The sequence below is a fragment of the Electrophorus electricus genome, chromosome 2 (assembly GCF_041902795.1).
Source record: "Electrophorus electricus isolate QZ-2024a chromosome 2, ASM4190279v1, whole genome shotgun sequence".
NCBI lineage: Eukaryota > Metazoa > Chordata > Actinopteri > Gymnotiformes > Gymnotidae > Electrophorus > Electrophorus electricus.
In genome coordinates this window covers 11,825,423-11,846,642 of record NC_137498.1, presented here as the reverse complement: position 1 = coordinate 11,846,642, position 21,220 = coordinate 11,825,423, and the positions used below count along the sequence as shown (strand labels likewise).

The 21,220-nt window shown below is 40.7% G+C and overlaps 1 long non-coding RNA gene across 1 annotated transcript; it reads right to left on the bottom strand.

Annotated features, from left to right (window-relative positions):
* Positions 1–412: 412 nt before the first annotated feature.
* On the bottom strand, positions 413–1,308 carry LOC145660220 (uncharacterized). Its single transcript, XR_014126421.1, has 3 exons — positions 1,261–1,308; positions 976–1,174; positions 413–901 (listed from the first exon to the last, which is right to left on the bottom strand). It is a non-coding gene; the product is annotated as an uncharacterized LOC145660220 (long non-coding RNA).
* Between the last annotated feature and the right edge of the window lie 19,912 nt (positions 1,309–21,220).

Sequence of the window (21,220 nt, the reverse complement as noted above, 5' to 3'; positions counted from 1 at the left end):
TTTAAGTTTAGTTGTACCCCAGGTATATGAGTAGGAATTAAAATTATTCTTTAATAGTGAAATTATGTGATTAAAGAAATTTAAAGTTTTCAATCTCATACTACACTAGTTTTTCTCCACTTTCTCTGTCTGTTCAGTGTCCTCTCTGACACATTCTGCAGTCAGAGGACATTAACTCACTCACACTCACTCTCACTCTCACTCTCTCTCTCTCTCTCTCTCTCTCTCTCACACACACGCACACACACCTCCCCGACACCTCTTCACATCTTATTTGCCAGATGTAATCAAACAGGGCAATAAGCAAACATTTCAGAAAACATCACAGTTTTCATTTATTTATTTTTTCTCTGATCTCTAACCAATGTGCTTACTCTATAAGTTTTATCACACAAGGTTTTTGTCCATTATACGTTGTTTTATGACTCATAAATACGAGAATACATTGCATGACTTAGACAGTAGGACAGTAGTTTTGCACCTGCACCAAACTGTACTAAACCATATATTTGCTTTGACCCAAACTAGATGATTGACTAAACTTGTCTTGGCATCATGAGTTCTTTAACAATGGCAGAACCCATTTTTATATTACTTTGGAATCAAGTATAGTCTACAAGATGAATAGCATGGGAAAACTGGAAAGTTGTCAGGGTTAAACCAAAGTATCTACTCATTGCCTTTGTGTACGCCACATGCAGTAGTGTCTGATCCTGTTACGACGTGTCACTGCTGACTAAACATTTGATAACAGCTTTAGGAATTTAGCAGGAAAAATATGGAATATTTTCAGTAATTGGTTAGAATTCTTTATCCGACCACTCACAAGATGGGGGAGGCACTCCTAAATCAGCCTCCCAGTCGAACAGACTCAACTCCTGATCCCTGTCGTCCGAGTCATCTTAGAAAAGAAAATTGATCCAATTATTCTAGTATAAATGTGATTAATAAAAAAGCTTTTAAAAATATACTTACGTGGAGATGGTGGCCTACAGGTTAGTGTGGTTGAACAGCGTGAATAGGCCTAGAATTATTTAAATGTATGTTATAAGCCACAGTGACCTCTGTATACGTTTCTGTAGACGTTGTCGGTTGTAAGAGGTGAAATATTTGTGAGCTCCGCCAGAGGGCTCGATGAATAGTGGATGACAGTAGAGGGATTCACCCCCTCTGCCTGTGTGACAAATTAACGCACTGCATAAACTTTTAGACATAAAGCGATCTTTTAACATATGGTAGACGCACTCTAGAAAAGATTACCTTGTAACAACTCATTCAATATATGAACTGTTTCATCAGCTTGTGTCCTTATATCTGCAAATAAAAGTAACAAAAATGTAAACAAAACAAATACATACAATTAAAATTTATAAAAGTTCACAAATAAGAAATTACCTTGGTCGACAATTCTCTCCACAGAGTCAAGGAAGTCGTGAACGTCGGAAACTATGGAAATACATAGAACAGAATTATAGACCATGAGTAGAAAAGATCACCATAATGATATCCTTTATACCAAAACCGCATTTATGTCAGGTCATGTACTGGTTAATTTAAGTAAATAGATTCACCCACTTCGAAGCTAGTTTTTCTATTTAGCTAGCCCTGAGAATAAGAATAGCCGTCGATCAAAAGAGTTTTAGTCGATCAAAATGTTTCACGTACTCTATGGCATAGCGGTCATATTACATATTGACCATTAATCATCAGAATAAAGACATTGACAATATCCTTTCCTAGATAGCTCGCAAAAGAATACTTACGATAGCTTGTAGATACTACGCATTGATTGTTAAAATGTATGTTTTGTCTAGACCTGAAATGAATTACGACGCTAAGCCCCACTGAGTTAAATCATACAACGCACGATCAAGTATTTCATCCCTTAGCTAAATAAATAGCTAAATACACGTCAGCCTTTTTAGTAACTTATACTAATATAAGGTATAGCATGAATTAGTTAAGCATTACTGAATTGCTTACCTGTTGTGAACTAAAGGAGTGAAATACCGAAAACACGGCTTTAAGAAAAAGTCGGTGGGGATAGAAATGGTTTTCGGATAGAAGTTGTAAATTACGTCCCTCCCCCAACACCGCTCTCAGTTGTGGAATGCACTGAAAGTGGTAAGAGTACAACGTGTGATAACGGACAAAAACCTTGTGTGATAAAACTTATAGAGTAACCACAATGGTTAGAGATCAGACAAAAAATTAATTAATTAAAACTTTGTGATGTTTTCTGAAAAGTTTGCTTATTGCCTTGTTTGAGTACATCTGGCAAATAAGATGTGAAGAGGTGTCGTGGGAGAGATGTGTGTGTGTGTGTGTGTGTGTGTGTGAGAGAGAGAGAGAGAGAGAGTCAATGACCTCTGACTGCAGAGTGTGTGTCAGAGAGGACACTAAACAGATAGAGAAAGTGAAGACAAACTGGTGTAGTATGAGACTAAAAAATGTTATTTTCTTTAATCACATTATTTCACTATTAAAGAATTATTTCAATGATTCCTACTCAAACATCTGGGGTACGAGGGTCTGGTTTTGTGGGAGGAGTTGCACGATGCACGGGATTGGTCAGACCGAGTGGTTGGGTAGATAGAAAAGGCGGCAAAATTGAGGAGTCAAATGAGGAGTGTATTTCTGACCCTGGGAGGAGTTTTTTTTTTTTTTTACCTTATATCATATTTTGTCAAAGTTTTTCCTGCATGTTGGGGGGGGGGGGGGGGGGGGGGCAGAGGTGTAACCTCTAGAGAATCAACCAATGGGAGGGAGTGGGAGGGGTGAATGAGTGGGTGAGTGAGAGAGAGAGAGAGAGACACACACACACACACACACACACACACACACACACACACACACACACACACACACACACACACACACACACACACACACACACACACACACACACACACACACACACCCGAGACCCATACGCAAGTTTGAGTATGACTACATGACCGGCAGCGGAGCGGAGCGAACATTAAAGACTGGGTAGACTACAAAATATTTTTTAAATAATACTATAAGGTATTACAAGTGCCCATAACAGACAGTGACATCCAACTGCTGTCAGTGAACTGCACCACACACACCTTCATGATGTATATGGTTATCAGTGGGTATAAACAGAAACCACAACTCTCTGTCCTGCTTTGGCTCTTTATTTACGAAACAGCAATAGACTCTCACAGTGGAAGTGATGCGTACAGACAACGGACGACATTTGATTATAAAATGACCTGCTTAACATAAAAATGTGCTACAATTTAAAGATTAAATATCCAAAAATGCTTCAACAGAGATACACAAATAAAATGAAGAAAAAGCATTCTGCTGAAAAAATCTATAATGTAATAAAACATAATAAATTGTTTTTATTATTGTACAGACATATGATACTTGTAGGAAATGATACTTGTAGGAGTCACAATTATAGTTGCAGACTGAGAAAATTTTAATTGATGTTTATAGCGTTTAACATTTAGATTTAGTAGTTAGCCTCCTTTCCCAAGTAGAAGATGAAATCAAGAGGAATAAAACCCAAGTACTCTGGTTCTTGGAGTGGCTACACTGTAATGTTATCAGTCTTAGTCCTGCCCCTGTCACTGTTAGTCCTCCCCCTACAATTCCTAACTTATGCCAGTCTGAAACCACACCTGGAGTAACTAATTAGCAGTTAATTAGCAGTTACCAATAGATACAGCAAATTATACAAAGACAGCACTGAAACCAAGACAGAAGAACATAACAGTTCATTGGCTAGATACCATACAATAAAAGTCCCTGTGTGTGTGTGTGTGTGTGTGTGTGTGTGTGTGTGTGTGTGTGTGTGTGTGTGTGTGTGTGTGTGTGTGTGTGTGTGTGCACGTATACTCGTGTGTGAATTTAAGTTTGTTAATTTAGTTTGATCCTGGCCTATTCTGTATTATCTCCATTATCCATTTCTCTGGGTGCTGGTCTGGTGGTGTTAATATGGGCTACAGTAGAATACATCACATCATCCTGCAGAAAATATCACAATTACAAAATGTTAACACACATACATACAGAATAATGCACATACTGTTGTGTGGTTATTAATACATAACATATTGAAAAAATATGTTGCATTTATACAACAGTAAAATACATTATAATACAATACTTGGGTTTATAATAAACTACATTAGTGTTCCTGTAGAAAACCAAACAAGGCAAATGAGACAACTTATGTACACATTAAAACACATCCACATATGCAAATGTGTTTACACCTAGACCCCTGCTCTATACCTACACATAATAGGCTGCCATTTAATCTGATTTATATTCATTCACAAACATGTAATCAAATCACTAGCCACTATAAAAAAGGAATAACCAGCATTCACCTGAAGTCAGTCTTTACTGTAATAGGTGCACCTATCTTACAGGTGTGCACCACTGTTTATTGGGTGACCACTGGAGCACTGCTGAGTGGATCCTACCTGGATGGTAGACCACTGTCAAGAAACAAGTGTCTCTGCAGTGGTAGTGTCTTTAGGGCATGTATGAGTGTGTAACAAGAACAGCAGTGTGTCTGGAGTTTTTAAACAAGCCTGAGGAACTACACACAGATGTATAATGCAGCTAGAAGATAATGATGTAGTGTAAAGGTGATCCTAATAAAGTGGCTGAGGAGAGTAACCACCTACATACATCACCTGCCCTTTTTAAATACAAATGATAAATGTACGTGGATCACTTTTTCTTTAATTAATGAGTTTTTACTGGCGAGATCTCGAAAATTAGTCAGACCGAAGGTTTCTTGCCTCGTTCTGGTGCCACTTAAAGGGATTGGTCGGCACAAAATAAAATGTTCATTATTTTCCCTTATACCAGATGGCCAGGATAACCCTGTTTGCATGATGCAGTGCCCGTCATCTCTAGCAGAGCCACATGCTGCAAAAGTCTTAAGTGAATAACTGTCATGCTGGTGAACCACAGCACATTAGACAAATAACAGTTAAACTACAGAATATTAAACAAATAATAACTGCTCTGTTAAACTACAGAATATTAAACAAATAACTGCTCTGCTGAACTACTGCATATTAGATGATGTCAAACTGTTCATCACAATTTAGTATTCAGAATCAACTGTGTGCAAAGAGACTGTAGTGAAGTTCTCTGTGTACACAAGAACCCTTAAAGTTCTTCTATACTCTCAGATACACACAACCTCTCACCAGTACCTGCATGACTTTTTCATTGGGTTTAACATTCATGCAGAAACAGTCAGATTCCTCATCCAAGCTCTCACACTGTAGAACAGATCTGTGTACTGAATCAGAGTTCACTGATATTATAACATGGATGTGTGACACTCACCCGTGTCTGCTGATCTCTCCTCTGTCCTGTTTGTCCCTCTCTGCTCACCGTCTGTTCACATCTCTGAACTACAAAATTAACTCAGTGTGAGATGGACAGATATGTATGTATTTATGTATGTATGTATGTATGTATGTATATATGTATGTGTATGTGTGTGTGTACCTCTGTATCCAGCAGATGACTCCTCCTAATCCCATCAACAGCAGTAAACCCCCCACACCAGCTAAGATGACATGACGTGTGTATACTGGAGAATTGTCTGCATTTCCTGCATGTGGGAATGTAGGAAGCAGAATTAAAATTTGATGTGTTATTTGTCACTTTTAATATTATAGTGTATGAATTTCATAACAAGCATTCAATATAAATGGTTTTTTTTGGCACAAAAACAAAGAGGATGGAGCATGAATGAGTCTCTGTATTGCTACAATCTGAAATTACAAATTTTGGCATTATACTTGACTGAGAGTTGACAGTATTGATATTGATTAATATTGATAATATTATTAGTAATTAATAAAAGTTGACATTGTCAATGTCATTAACACTACATTTGTTCTCGGTAAAAAACCTTTAACCATTTTCAGATGTTATTGTAGTAGTAGGTTTAGAATGAAGCTGTTGGACTTGTTTTGTCAGTGTGTGCACTGGAGTTCCAGGCATTTGTTAGTCTCTCTCTCTCTCTCTCTCTCTCTCTCTCTCTCTCTCTCTCTCTCTCTCTTCACCTCCTGTAACATCTCTGTTGTACTGGAACTCACAATCTTTCATTGTTATTCTACCAATCCCAGTGTCTGCCTTTGTCTGTCCCCATTCCTGTCTTTGTAACTGTCCCAATCCCAGCTGTGGTTCGGGTTCCTGTTATCCCGCCTCCTGTCCTGCCCATCTCCTGGTCCGGGCCTGTGCAGGGTCCTGCTCCTACTCTCAGCCGGGCTCCCGTCCATCCCACTGCCCAAGCTGGAACCCAGTCGTCTCCTGTCCAGCCTGCTGTCAGGTCTCTGGTTGTGGTACAAAGTCCTGTTTCCACCCCTCACCCGATGGACTTTCCCCTTTTTTTCCTCCTTTCCCACCTGTCCTTGTCCAGGTTCTCCAGACCCTGCTGTGTGACGCCGGGCTCGGGCTCCCTTGTCAACTGTTATGCACGTCAGGAGCCCCGTGTTAAGGAGGGTGTGGGTGCTACTGTAACACCCCTCACCACCATCACACAGGAGCCCTGTGTTAAGGGGGGTGTGGGTGCTACTGTAACACCCCTCACCACCATCACACAGGAGCCCCGTGTTAAGGAGGGTGTGGGTGCTACTGTAACACCCCTCACCACCATCACACAGGAGCCCCGTGTTAAGGGGGGTGTGGGTGCTACTGTAACACCTCTCACCACCATCACACAGGAGCCCCGTGTTAAGGGGGGTGTGGGTGCTACTGTAACACCTCTCACCACCATCACACAGGAGCCCCGTGTTAAGGAGGGTGTGGGTGCTACTGTAACACCCCTCACCACCATCACACAGGAGCCCCGTGTTAAGGGGGGTGTGGGGGCTACTGTAACACCTCTCACCACCATCACACAGGAGCCCCGTATTAAGGGGGGTGTGGGTGCTACTATAACACCCCTCACCACCATCACACAGGAGCCCCGTGTTAAGGAGGGTGTGGGTGCTACTGTAACAGCCCTCACCACCATCACACAGGAGCCCCGTGTTAAGGGGGGTGTGGGTGCTACTGTAACACCCCTCACCACCATCACACAGGAGCCCCGTGTTAAGGGGGGTGTGGGTGCTACTGTAACACCCCTCACCACCATCACACAGGAGCCCCGTGTTAAGGAGGGTGTGGGTGCTACTGTAACACCTCTCACCACCATCACACAGGAGCCCCGTGTTAAGGGGGGTGTGGGTGCTACTGTAACACCCCTCACCACCATCCTCCTCCCCATGTGCTCCTTTGTTTGTTTTTGTTCCTCCACATGCTTTGTGTTGTTCATGCCCTCACACAGGGGTCCTGTATTTCCCCTTTCACTTACCCCCGTCGCCTGGGTCTAGTCTCACCCTCATTATTTACCCTATAAAGCCCAATCCTGTACAACCCCTAATGTCAGTTATTTTGCCTTAATCGCTTGTATGACATTGTGTATGCAACATTAGCACAGTACGTTCATGTGCGCTTTCATTTTCATTAAAAACAAAAACGCATCAGACCAGGCTAAGTCACGCTTGCATCCTGCCCCACACTCGTTAAACCAATGCGTGTTACCTCCATTGGTAGTTGATGGACTGAATGTCTTATAACCTTTTGGAGACGTCATTGTAGTAGCAGGTTTAGTTGAAGCTGTTGGACTTGATGTGTCAGTGTCCACTGGAGGAGGATTTACAGGTTTATATGGAGCCTCTGCAAGAATAGAAAAGTGTGATCAGTTATAAGTAATGAGGGTTCAGGGCTGTTATGTATTTAACATGTTTAGATTTTGTACTACAGAACTGATGTATGTACAGTTTGGCCAAGCAGACGTGTTCAGTTCTCTGTGTGTCAGTGGTGGTGATACGTTGACTAAGTCTGAAGCAGCAGGGCTCTGTAGGTGCAGTGTGTCCTTCAGTCATTTTCTGAATGAATGAATTAGGGACTTCTGAGTCAAGTCTCTCTCTCTCTCTCTCTCTCTCTCTCTCTCTCTCTCTCTCTCTCTCTCTCTCTCTCAGTGCATTTCAGTTCAGTAAGCTTTACTGGCGTGACCATATACCACTATAGTATTGTAAGAATTCTGTTATGATAAAGAACTTGAAGAGAAACTGTAACTGGTCTGAAATAGTAATAATTGGAAGAAGTAAAAGGGAAGAAGTGAAAAGAAAGATAAATAAATTAATAAGGATGTAAAATAATAAATAGTTAATAATAATAAATAGTTAGGTAACTTTTATAAACTGTGTGTGTATGCGTGTGTGTGTGTGTGTGTGTGTGTGTATGCGTGTGTGTGTGTGTGTGTGTGTGTGTGTGTGTGTGTGTGTGTGTGTGTGTGTTTGGGTGGGTTAATCACTGTCCCTCATCTTATGGCAGGCAGATATGCATCACCCAGCTAAAGCGCTGCTTTCCTTCTTTTCGCCCAGTAGGATGGGCAGTTTCAGTGTTAGACAGACACTTAAAGTTGGGGTGGATCGTCTCAGATTTTGTAAAGTAAATTTTCCGTATTTGGATGAATTTTTCACATTCAGTGAGGAAGTGCAGCTCTGTCTCTACAGTGTCATATTTACATTGCTGACAGAGTCTCTGTTCTCTGGGCAGCCATGACATTTATATCGGCTGGTCTGGACGGCCAGGCTGTGTTCTCTGAGTCTGGACTTTGTCAACGTGGTTCTGTGTTTAATGTCAGTCACTGTGTACAGGTCGTCTGCTACAGTGTACTGACGTTTTAGGGCCAGATAACGCTGCATTTTGCTTTGTGCTTGTGTTTGTGTTCCAGTGGGTGATGTAGTTTAGTTTGTGAAGTGTAATAATTTGGTTTGGTCTGATTGTACTTCGGACTGGTCCTGATGTGTTAGTGTTAGTGTGTGTTAATGAACAGCACCAGCTGTGAGAGGAGACTCTTCTCTGCTCTTATTTTTCTTTTTCTTTCTATCTCTCCCTCTCCCCCTCCCTCCTTTTCTCTCTCTCCCCCTCCCTCCTTCACTCTCCATTTCTCCCTTTCTCTCTCTCTCTTTTTGGGAGTGAATGAATTAGGGGCTCCTGGGTCGAGTCTCTTCCTCTCTCCCTCCCTCCCTCTTTCTCTCCTCCTCTCTCTCTCTCTCTCTTTCTCTTTCTCCCCCTCTCTCTAGAGCAAATGAGAACAGTAGTAACTAAATAAGTAAACTAAACAAGTCGTGTGTAATATGGGTATACAACTGACTAGAACCTAAACAGGACAGAAGACGAGAGTCATTAACTACAGGCATGAAATACAAATACAAACAGAAGATGTAACTAGAAACAGACAGAAGTAGAACTGCAGATCCTGCCGCTGGATAGATTTTTTGTTTTATGTAGTACAGTAGTTATTGATACAGACCAGTCGCTATATGCAGTACGGCCCACCGCCTGCAGTTGAAGTGATTTTTTGTTTTGTAACCACGCCCCCATGATGGCACACACCTGCCCCTGGTTTAATGTTGTGTGTGTGTGTGTAGTTAAACCCCTGTTGGTGTGTGCATTAGTGTTGGTCATTGTTTGTGTTGCTAGTCCTACGTGTATTCATTTTAAACGTATATGTTTGTGTTGCTGTCGATAGTGTTCCTGCAGTGTTACGTGTATTCGTATTATCCGTTTATGTTGTGTGAGTGCCGTCGTCGTAAGCGTTAAGTATCAATAAATGTCTGTCAAAGTCTAGGGAGTCTGTGCGTCCTGCTCCGCGCCCTGCGGCACTCCAGCTGTTACAGCAATCAAGTGGCACATACAACAAATGCTACAGATTCTTGAAGTGCTGATGTTTGTTCAGTTTTCCACCTGATCTCACTGAGTTTGTCTGTGTGTCTAGTGAGGGGTCTGGTGTTGTCTGTACAGGCAAAGGTCTGAGTAACAGAAATGATCCAGTTAGATTCCCATTCTAATTAGATTTCCATTCCCATCATGTATGAAGACTTAAGCGTCGGTCACATCTAACTGCCACCTCGCTCATGTTTTCACATGGGTGGAGCAAAATGAGGGGATTATGGGCGGTCTTGGTATCGTGTAATTTTGGGGAACGTAGTCCTTCAGAAAACAGCTAACACTACTTGTGACATTGTTTTAATAATTAGTATAAGAATAGCAGCTGCTTTTCTTTCAGTAAGAAGCAAGTAAAGCTCTTGCCCCTTCAAGTGAATGAGGTTTTTCACCAGGCAGATTTTTCTCGTGTTCGGTGTGAAAGATTATTTATACTGCAGATTTAGTGTCTGATGCTGCCTTTAAATTGAACCTAAATAAGATGCCTTAGCAGGCAGCATATGTCAGAGGGAGAACAGTGATCACACATTTATTCAACAGTCTGGATCTGGAAGCATATTGGTCAGTATTTCTATAGACATTCCAGAAAATTCTAATTTAAAGCCTCAACCCAACCAGCTACAAAATTAAGATTAAAAAAAGAACAAAATTACAAGACTTTGTACATAAATGCTTCATGAACTACAAATTCCATAATGCCCTCATACAGGTAGCTGAGATATGTGTACACTGAGAGAGACTGAGCTACAACGTCATTTGTCATGGCATACTATGTCATTTCAAGCAAGAAAATCATAACATATTTATATGTGTACGCCAAACTCTCAACTATGAAGTCTTGTTCTTGTTTGCCACCAACTGCTGTGGTCATCTGTCGTCTCTTGCAAAGATATTGTTATTCATCAATTGTTATTCAGGACAGTAAATCACTCTACCAGCTGTGGGTTCCTTTCGGATGTGGTATGACAGGGATGCTGCTTGTATGTGGTCACTCTTTGATTAGTCAGTGTTGGACAAACTCGGCTGTTGATCAATCAAGATCAGACTAAAGAAATTCTGAACTATATGGAGTTAATGCTGGAGCAGAGCTGAGAGTGGAGCTGGAGCAGAGTTGGTGGACTGAAGACGTACATTTGGATAAATCTCTCCCTTGGGCTTGTGCTCTCTCTCTCTCTTTCCCTCTCTCTCTCTCTGTCGTGCTCTCTCTCAGTCACATTCTCTTTCTGTCTCTCCTTCTCTCTCTCTTTTTTCTGCCTGGAAGCCCCAGCAGACATGCTCTCCTGTTCTTGGTCACCCACTTCACCTTCTTTAACTCTTTGCTACATTGAACTCATGAAGCTTGGCTCTCCGTGTAATATTTGTAATGAGACTTATGGAGTCCAGATGCTCACAGTTGATGTTAATCACTGTTAATTTATTAAGAGAGAGGAAATCCAAAGATGTAGTCAAAATTCTCTGCACTCGTGGATTGAGGCTGAGTGAAGAGCCAGCTATATTTTTCTATATATTTAGAGTGCTGACACCAGTTTCCTGTAAAGTATCCAATCTCTGCACTGTAAGTTTAGTAGATCAAATCCTATGTTAGGCTAACAGAACCGCTGACAAAGCAGGATGTATTAAGACTGAGGAATTTTAGAAAGGTGGTTATGCATATTCTCATAACACATGCTAGACCATGCAGTATAGCATTCTCTTCAGAATATAAATTGTAATTACAGGAATAATTTGGAATCAGATACATTTTGTAGTTTTATGTGCATTAAACCTTTGCCTGCACCTCTGCCATTGGTTGTAGGTAAGTGGGACAGGGGTAAATAATTACAGTGACAGAAGCTCCAAATATGTCACTTGTAATGTCAAGCTGACATCAACATTGACTAAATCAACTTTTATGACTGTTTGTTTATGCCCATTTGCAACTTGTCATAGCAAAGCCTTGCTTCTTATTTTAGATGTTTTAAATCAAAAATCTAAAATAAGAACACATTAGTGATTTTGATCCAGCTGGTCCACCAACATTAATGAGCTGCACACTGTGCAGTTTTCAGAACGATAATGTAACGCAGAGGCAGACAGGACTTGACGCACATGTGTAAACGAAAGTTCTTCATTTGCAAAACAGGTAGACACAACGGCAAAATTAACAAATTGATGCAAACTAAGCACTGACTAAATGGAACACCAAAAGGAGAAAAATTATACAGGAACTGTGCAGAAACAATAAAATTGTGATGTAACATTTGATACTAAGACATCGAAGCTTGTATCACACTGTGTACTGAAGCTTGTATCAGTTACTATTACCACTAAAGTTAATATTACCATTAATAGTACCACTAAAGTTACTAACAACACGTGACTAATGACGGTCGAAGCTTTAGACATCACTGAAGCACAGGATGAGGGTGAGACTGTTTCATAAGTTTGGCACTGTCCTATAACTTGGAAGCTTTTTCTTTTTACTAAAAAAAAATGGAAATGCTAATTATAGAAGTCAAAAGTGAGAGTAAACGTTTCATAACGCCAACCTGTTGTCTTTTACATAAAAGGGAAACAATGATTTTAGACAAATAATTTCAGAATTTAATTACTAAACATCATTACTGATCATCCATTTTTTTTAATGACATATGAAGGCGGCGGGGTGTTGTAATAGTTTCTAATGCTGCGCAGTTTTGAATATATGGCTGCTATAATTTCTGAGAACTACCAGGTGTCACTGTTTTGTCACCAGCTTTCAATGCTCCCAAGCTTCGAATCCTTCAGCAGTACAATAAGGAAGAACCTCAAACACTTCACAGGACTTTGTCTGCACATCATTACCAAAAAAGAAGTTAAACAGTAAACACTTGAATAACGATTAGGCAATAAACTCATGGGAGGACGAGAGAGCGCACATTCAAAGACCTACAAGCAAGACGATAAAACAAGGGATATTTATACAAAGAGTAACGAATGCAAACTAGACAAAGATGAAAACAGTGACAGGAAAACCAAACGAGGGGTCGAAACAGAAAAACCAAAACAAAGAAGCATGTGTGTTAAAAACCTGAGACATTCTTACTTGAACTGCACAAGATATTTGTTACAATTAAAGGAGTATTTGACCATCACTGAACTAAACGTTACTGGTAATGCGCACAGATGGCAGCACAACAACAAATATGACAGCAGAAAGTCTACAAGTAACTCAGACAACCAAGACTTTGCTAGTGTGGATACATAAGAAAACCTTAAAGCTGGATTTATCATTTGCAGTTGGATTTGGATCAAAAACAGTGTTTTACCTTTAACGGTGAGTCTGATGTCTTTATATTTCTGGTTTGTAAGAGAACACCAGTATTCTCCCTCATCCTCCTCAGTCAGGTGTGATATGAGTAGAGAGAGATTTCCTGGAGAGTGAACAGTACCCAGCTGAACTCTGTTTCTGTACTGTTCACTCTCACTGGAGATCACATCCCATGTGTCTCTGCTTGTGTTGCGTTTCTTCCAGGTGAAACTCTCAGGTTTGGCGTGTGGGTCAATACAGGAGCAGGGCAGCAGTACTGAGTCTCCTGTGTATGCAGTGATGTCGTCTGTCTTCTGATTCTCTGACAAACTGCAGCCTGCAGAAACACACAGGATAAAGGCCTAATTAATATTTAATATGACATACTCCGTTCTTATTATTATATATGACATACTTAATTATTATTATATATGACATACTCCATTATTATTAAATATAACATACTTAATTATTATATATGACATACTTAATTGCTCCAGGTCCAGTCACCTGATGGTACTGATGGTACCAGCCAACTGATGATGGTACTGGAAATCATTAAGAGATTTCCCAATATATGCTGGTATGATGGATGCATGACCATCAAGTTATATGATTTAAATGTCTGATTATATTGATTATAGATTGTCTCTCTCCCTCCCTCCTTCTCTCTGTGTCCCTCTCCCCTCCCCCCCTCTCTCTCTCTCCCCCTCTGCCCACCCTCGCTCCCTCCCTCCCCCCTTCTCTCCTTCTCTCTCCATCCCTCATTCTCTATTTCTTCCTTTCTCTCTCTCTCTCTCCCTCCCTCCCTCTCTGCCTTCCTCCCCTCCCTCCTTTTCTCTCTCCTTCTTGCCCTCGCTTTCCCTCCCTCCTTCTCTCTCTTACTCCCTTTCTCTTTCTCCCCCTCTCTCTAGAGCAAATGAGAACAGTAGTAACTAAATAAGGAAACTAAACAAGTCGTGTGTAATATGGGTATATAACTGACTAGAACCTAAACAGGACAGAAGACAAGAGTCATTAACTACAGGCATGAAATACAAATACAAACAGAAGATGTAACTAGAAACAGACAGAAGTAGAACTGCAGATCCTGCTGCTGGATAGATTTTTTGTTTTATGTAGTACAGTAGTTATTGATACAGACCAGTCGCTATATGCAGTACGGCCCACCGCCTGCAGTTGAAGTGATTTTTTGTTTTGTAACCACGCCCCCATGATGGCACACACCTGCCCCTGGTTTAATGTTGTGTGTGTGTGTGTAGTTAAACCCCTGTTGGTGTGTGCATTAGTGTTGGTCATTGTTTGTGTTGCTAGTCCTACGTGTATTCATGTTAAACGTATATGTTTGTGTTGCCGTCGTTAGTGTTCCTGCAGTGTTACGTGTATTCGTGTTATCCGTTTATGTTGTGTGAGTGCCGTCGTCGTAAGCGTTAAGTATCAATAAATGTCTGTCAAAGTCGAGGGAGTCTGTGCGTCCTGCTCCGCGCCCTGCGGCACTCCAGCTGTTACAGCAATCAAGTGGCACATACAACAAATGCTACAGATTCTTGAAGTGCTGATGTTTGTTCAGTTTTCCACCTGATCTCACTGAGTTTGTCTGTGTGTCTAGTGAGGGGTCTGGTGTTGTCTGTACAGGCAAAGGTCTGAGTAACAGAAATGATCCAGTTAGATTCCCATTCTAATTAGATTTCCATTCCCATCATGTATGAAGACTTAAGCGTCGGTCACATCTAACTGCCACCTCGCTCATGTTTTCACATGGGTGGAGCAAAATGAGGGGATTATGGGCGGTCTTGGTATCGTGTAATTTTGGGGAACGTAGTCCTTCAGAAAACAGCTAACACTACTTGTGACATTGTTTTAATAATTAGTATAAGAATAGCAGCTGCTTTTCTTTCAGTAAGAAGCAAGTAAAGCTCTTGCCCCTTCAAGTGAATGAGGTTTTTCACCAGGCAGATTTTTCTCGTGTTCGGTGTGAAAGATTATTTATACTGCAGATTTAGTGTCTGATGCTGCCTTTAAATTGAACCTAAATAAGATGCCTTAGCAGGCAGCATATGTCAGAGGGAGAACAGTGATCACACATTTATTCAACAGTCTGGATCTGGAAGCATATTGGTCAGTATTTCTATAGACATTCCAGAAAATTCTAATTTAAAGCCTCAACCCAACCAGCTACAAAATTAAGATTAAAAAAAGAACAAAATTACAAGACTTTGTACATAAATGCTTCATGAACTACAAATTCCATAATGCCCTCATACAGGTAGCTGAGATATGTGTACACTGAGAGAGACTGAGCTACAACGTCATTTGTCATGGCATACTATGTCATTTCAAGCAAGAAAATCATAACATATTTATATGTGTAAGCCAAACTCTCAACTATGAAGTCTTGTTCTTGTTTGCCACCAACTGCTGTGGTCATCTGTCGTCTCTTGCAAAGATATTGTTATTCATCAATTGTTATTCAGGACAGTAAATCACTCTACCAGCTGTGGGTTCCTTTCGGATGTGGTATGACAGGGATGCTGCTTGTATGTGGTCACTCTTTGATTAGTCAGTGTTGGACAAACTCGGCTGTTGATCAATCAAGATCAGACTAAAGAAATTCTGAACTATATGGAGTTAATGCTGGAGCAGAGCTGAGAGTGGAGCTGGAGCAGAGTTGGTGGACTGAAGACGTACATTTGGATAAATCTCTCCCTTGGGCTTGTGCTCTCTCTCTCTCTTTCCCTCTCTCTCTCTCTGTCGTGCTCTCTCTCAGTCACATTCTCTTTCTGTCTCTCCTTCTCTCTCTCTTTTTTCTGCCTGGAAGCCCCAGCAGACATGCTCTCCTGTTCCTGGTCACCCACTTCACCTTCTTTAACTCTTTGCTACATTGAACTCATGAAGCTTGGCTCTCCGTGTAATATTTGTAATGAGACTTATGGAGTCCAGATGCTCACAGTTGATGTTAATCACTGTTAATTTATTAAGAGAGAGGAAATCCAAAGATGTAGTCAAAATTCTCTGCACTGGTGGATTGAGGCTGAGTGAAGAGCCAGCTATATTTTTCTATATATTTAGAGTGCTGACACCAGTTTCCTGTAAAGTATCCAATCTCTGCACTGTAAGTTTAGTAGATCAAATCCTATGTTAGGCTAACAGAACCGCTGACAAAGCAGGATGTATTAAGACTGAGGAATTTTAGAAAGGTGGTTATGCATATTCTCATAACACATGCTAGACCATGCAGTATAGCATTCTCTTCAGAATATAAATTGTAATTACAGGAATAATTTGGAATCAGATACATTTTGTAGTTTTATGTGCATTAAACCTTTGCCTGCACCTCTGCCATTGGTTGTAGGTAAGTGGGACAGGGGTAAATAATTACAGTGACAGAAGCTCCAAATATGTCACTTGTAATGTCAAGCTGACATCAACATTGACTAAATCAACTTTTATGACTGTTTGTTTATGCCCATTTGCAACTTGTCATAGCAAAGCCTTGCTTCTTATTTTAGATGTTTTAAATCAAAAATCTAAAATAAGAACACATTAGTGATTTTGATCCAGCTGGTCCACCAACATTAATGAGCTGCACACTGTGCAGTTTTCAGAACGATAATGTAACGCAGAGGCAGACAGGACTTGACGCACATGTGTAAACGAAAGTTCTTCATTTGCAAAACAGGTAGACACAACGGCAAAATTAACAAATTGATGCAAACTAAGCACTGACTAAATGGAACACCAAAAGGAGAAAAATTATACAGGAACTGTGCAGAAACAATAAAATTGTGATGTAACATTTGATACTAAGACATCGAAGCTTGTATCACACAGTGTACTGAAGCTTGTATCAGTTACTATTACCACTAAAGTTAATATTACCATTAATAGTACCACTAAAGTTACTAACAACACGTGACTAATGACGGTCGAAGCTTTAGACATCACTGAAGCACAGGATGAGGGTGAGACTGTTTCATAAGTTTGGCACTGTCCTATAACTTGGAAGCTTTTTCTTTTTACTAAAAAAAAATGGAAATGCTAATTATAGAAGTCAAAAGTGAGAGTAAACGTTTCATAACGCCAACCTGTTGTCTTTTACATAAAAGGGAAACAATGATTTTAGACAAATAATTTCAGAATTTAATTACTAAACATCATTACTGATCATCCATTTTTTTTAATGACATATGAAGGCGGCGGGGTGTTGTAATAGTTTCTAATGCTGCGCAGTTTTGAATATATGGCTGCTATAATTTCTGAGAACTACCAGGTGTCACTGTTTTGTCACCAGCTTTCAATGCTCCCAAGCTTCGAATCCTTCAGCAGTACAATAAGGAAGAACCTCAAACACTTCACAGGACTTTGTCTGCACATCATTACCAAAAAAGAAGTTAAACAGTAAACACTTGAATAACGATTAGGCAATAAACTCATGGGAGGACGAGAGAGCGCACATTCAAAGACCTACAAGCAAGACGATAAAACAAGGGATATTTATACAAAGAGTAACGAATGCAAACTAGACAAAGATGAAAACAGTGACAGGAAAACCAAACGAGGGGTCGAAACAGAAAAACCAAAACAAAGAAGCATGTGTGTTAAAAACCTGAGACATTCTTACTTGAACTGCACAAGATATTTGTTACAATTAAAGGAGTATTTGACCATCACTGAACTAAACGTTACTGGTAATGCGCACAGATGGCAGCACAACAACAAATATGACAGCAGAAAGTCTACAAGTAACTCAGACAACCAAGACTTTGCTAGTGTGGATACATAAGAAAACCTTAAAGCTGGATTTATCATTTGCAGTTGGATTTGGATCAAAAACAGTGTTTTACCTTTAACGGTGAGTCTGATGTCTTTATATTTCTGGTTTGTAAGAGAACACCAGTATTCTCCCTCATCCTCCTCAGTCAGGTGTGATATGAGTAGAGAGAGATTTCCTGGAGAGTGAACAGTACCCAGCTGAACTCTGTTTCTGTACTGTTCACTCTCACTGGAGATCACATCCCATGTGTCTCTGCTTGTGTTGCGTTTCTTCCAGGTGAAACTCTCAGGTTTGGCGTGTGGGTCAATACAGGAGCAGGGCAGCAGTACTGAGTCTCCTGTGTATGCAGTGATGTCGTCTGTCTTCTGATTCTCTGACAAACTGCAGCCTGCAGAAACACACAGGATAAAGGCCTAATTAATATTTAATATGACATACTCCGTTCTTATTATTATATATGACATACTTAATTATTATTATATATGACATACTCCATTATTATTAAATATAACATACTTAATTATTATATATGACATACTTAATTGCTCCAGGTCCAGTCACCTGATGGTACTGATGGTACCAGCCAACTGATGATGGTACTGGAAATCATTAAGAGATTTCCCAATATATGCTGGTATGATGGATGCATGACCATCAAGTTATATGATTTAAATGTCTGATTATATTGATTATAGATTGTCTCTCTCCCTCCCTCCTTCTCTCTGTGTCCCCCTCCCCCCCCCCCCTCCCCCTCTCTCCCCCCCTCCCCGCCCTCGCTCCCTCCCTCCCCCCTTCTCTCCTTCTCTCTCCATCCCTCATTCTCTATTTCTTCCTTTCTCTCTCTCTCTCTCCCTCCCCCCCTCTCTGCCTCCCTCCCCTCCCTCCTTTTCTCTCTCCTTCTTGCCCTCGCTTTCCCTCCCTCCTTCTCTCTCTTACTCCCTTTCTCTTTCTCCCCCTCTCTCTAGAGCAAATGAGAACAGTAGTAACTAAATAAGGAAACTAAACAAGTCGTGTGTAATATGGGTATATAACTGACTAGAACCTAAACAGGACAGAAGACAAGAGTCATTAACTACAGGCATGAAATACAAATACAAACAGAAGATGTAACTAGAAACAGACAGAAGTAGAACTGCAGATCCTGCTGCTGGATAGATTTTTTGTTTTATGTAGTACAGTAGTTATTGATACAGACCAGTCGCTATATGCAGTACGGCCCACCGCCTGCAGTTGAAGTGATTTTTTGTTTTGTAACCACGCCCCCATGATGGCACACACCTGCCCCTGGTTTAATGTTGTGTGTGTGTGTGTAGTTAAACCCCTGTTGGTGTGTGCATTAGTGTTGGTCATTGTTTGTGTTGCTAGTCCTACGTGTATTCATGTTAAACGTATATGTTTGTGTTGCCGTCGTTAGTGTTCCTGCAGTGTTACGTGTATTCGTGTTATCCGTTTATGTTGTGTGAGTGCCGTCGTCGTAAGCGTTAAGTATCAATAAATGTCTGTCAAAGTCGAGGGAGTCTGTGCGTCCTGCTCCGCGCCCTGCGGCACTCCAGCTGTTACAGCAATCAAGTGGCACATACAACAAATGCTACAGATTCTTGAAGTGCTGATGTTTGTTCAGTTTTCCACCTGATCTCACTGAGTTTGTCTGTGTGTCTAGTGAGGGGTCTGGTGTTGTCTGTACAGGCAAAGGTCTGAGTAACAGACATGATCCAGTTAGATTCCCATTCTAATTACATTCCCATCATGTATGAAGACTTAAGCGTCGGTCACATCTAACTGCCACCTCGCTCATGTTTTCACATGGGTGGAGCAAAATGAGGGGATTATGGGCGGTCTTGGTATTGTGTAATTTTGGGGAACGTAGTCCTTCAGAAAACAGCTAACACTACTTGTGACATTGTTCTAATAATTAGTATAAGAATAGCAGCTCTTGCCCCTTCAAGTGAATGAGGTTTTTCACCAGGCAGATTTTTCTCGTGTTCGGTGTGAAAGATTATTTATACTGCAGATTTAGTGTCTGATGCTGCCTTTAAATTGAACCTAAATAAGATGCCTTAGCAGGCAGCATATGTCAGAGGGAGAACAGTGATCACACATTTATTCAACAGTCTTGGATCTGGAAGCATACTGGTCAGTATTTCCATAGACATTCCAGAAAATTCTAATCTAAAGCCTCAACCCAAGCAGCTACAAAATTAAGATAAAAAAAGAGCAAAATTACAAGACTTTATACATAAATGCTTCATGAACTACAAATTCCATAATGCCCTCATACAGGTAGCTGAGATATGTGTACACTGAGAGAGACTGAGCTACAATGTCAACTGTCATGGCATACTATGTCATTTCAACCAAGAAAATCATAACATATTTATACGTGTACACCAAACTCTCAACTATGAAGTCTTGTTCTTGTTTGCCACCAACTGTTGTGGTCATCTGTGGTCTCTTGCAGAGATATTGTTAGTCATCAATTGTTATTCAGGACAGTAAATCACTCTACCAGCTGTGGGTTCCTCTCGGATGTGCTATGACAGGGATGCTGCTTGTATGTGGTCACTCTTTGATTAGTCAGTGTTGGACAAACTCTGCTGTTGATCAATCAAGATCAGACTAAAGAAATTGTGAACCATATGGAGTTAATGCTGGAGCAAAGCTGAGAGTGGAGCTGGAGCAGAGTTGGTGGACTGAAGACGTACATTTGGAGAAATCTCTCCCTTGGGCTTGTTTTCTCTCTCTCTCTCTCTCTCTCTCTCTCTCTCTCTCTCTCTCTCTCTCTCTCTCTCTATATGCCTCAGCAGACATACTCTACTGTTCCCGGCCTGGCCACCCACTTCACCTTCTTTAACCCTTTGCTACATTTAACTTATGAAGCTCGGCTCTCCGTGTAGTATTTGCAATGACACTGATGGAGTCCAGACACTCGCAGATGATGTTAATCACTCATAATTTCTGAAGAGAGGGGAAATCTAAAGGTGTAGTCAAAATTCTCTACACTGGTAGATTGAGGCCGAGTGAAGAGCCAGCTATATTTATATATATATTTAGTGTGCTGACACCAGTTTCCTGTAAAGTTTCCAATCTCTGCACTATAAGTTTAGTAGGTCAAATCCTATGTTAGGCTGACAGAACCACTGAAAAAGCAGGATGCATTAAGACAGGAATTTCAGAAAGGTGGTTATGCATATTATCATAACACATGCTAGACAATGCAGTAGAGCATTCTCTTCAGAATATAAATTATAATTACAGGCATAATTTGGAATCAGATACATTTTGTAATTTTATGTGCATTAAACCTTTGCCTGCACCTCTGCCTTTGGTTGTAGGTAAGTGGGACGGGGTAAATAATTACAGTAACAGAAGCTCCAAATATGTCACTT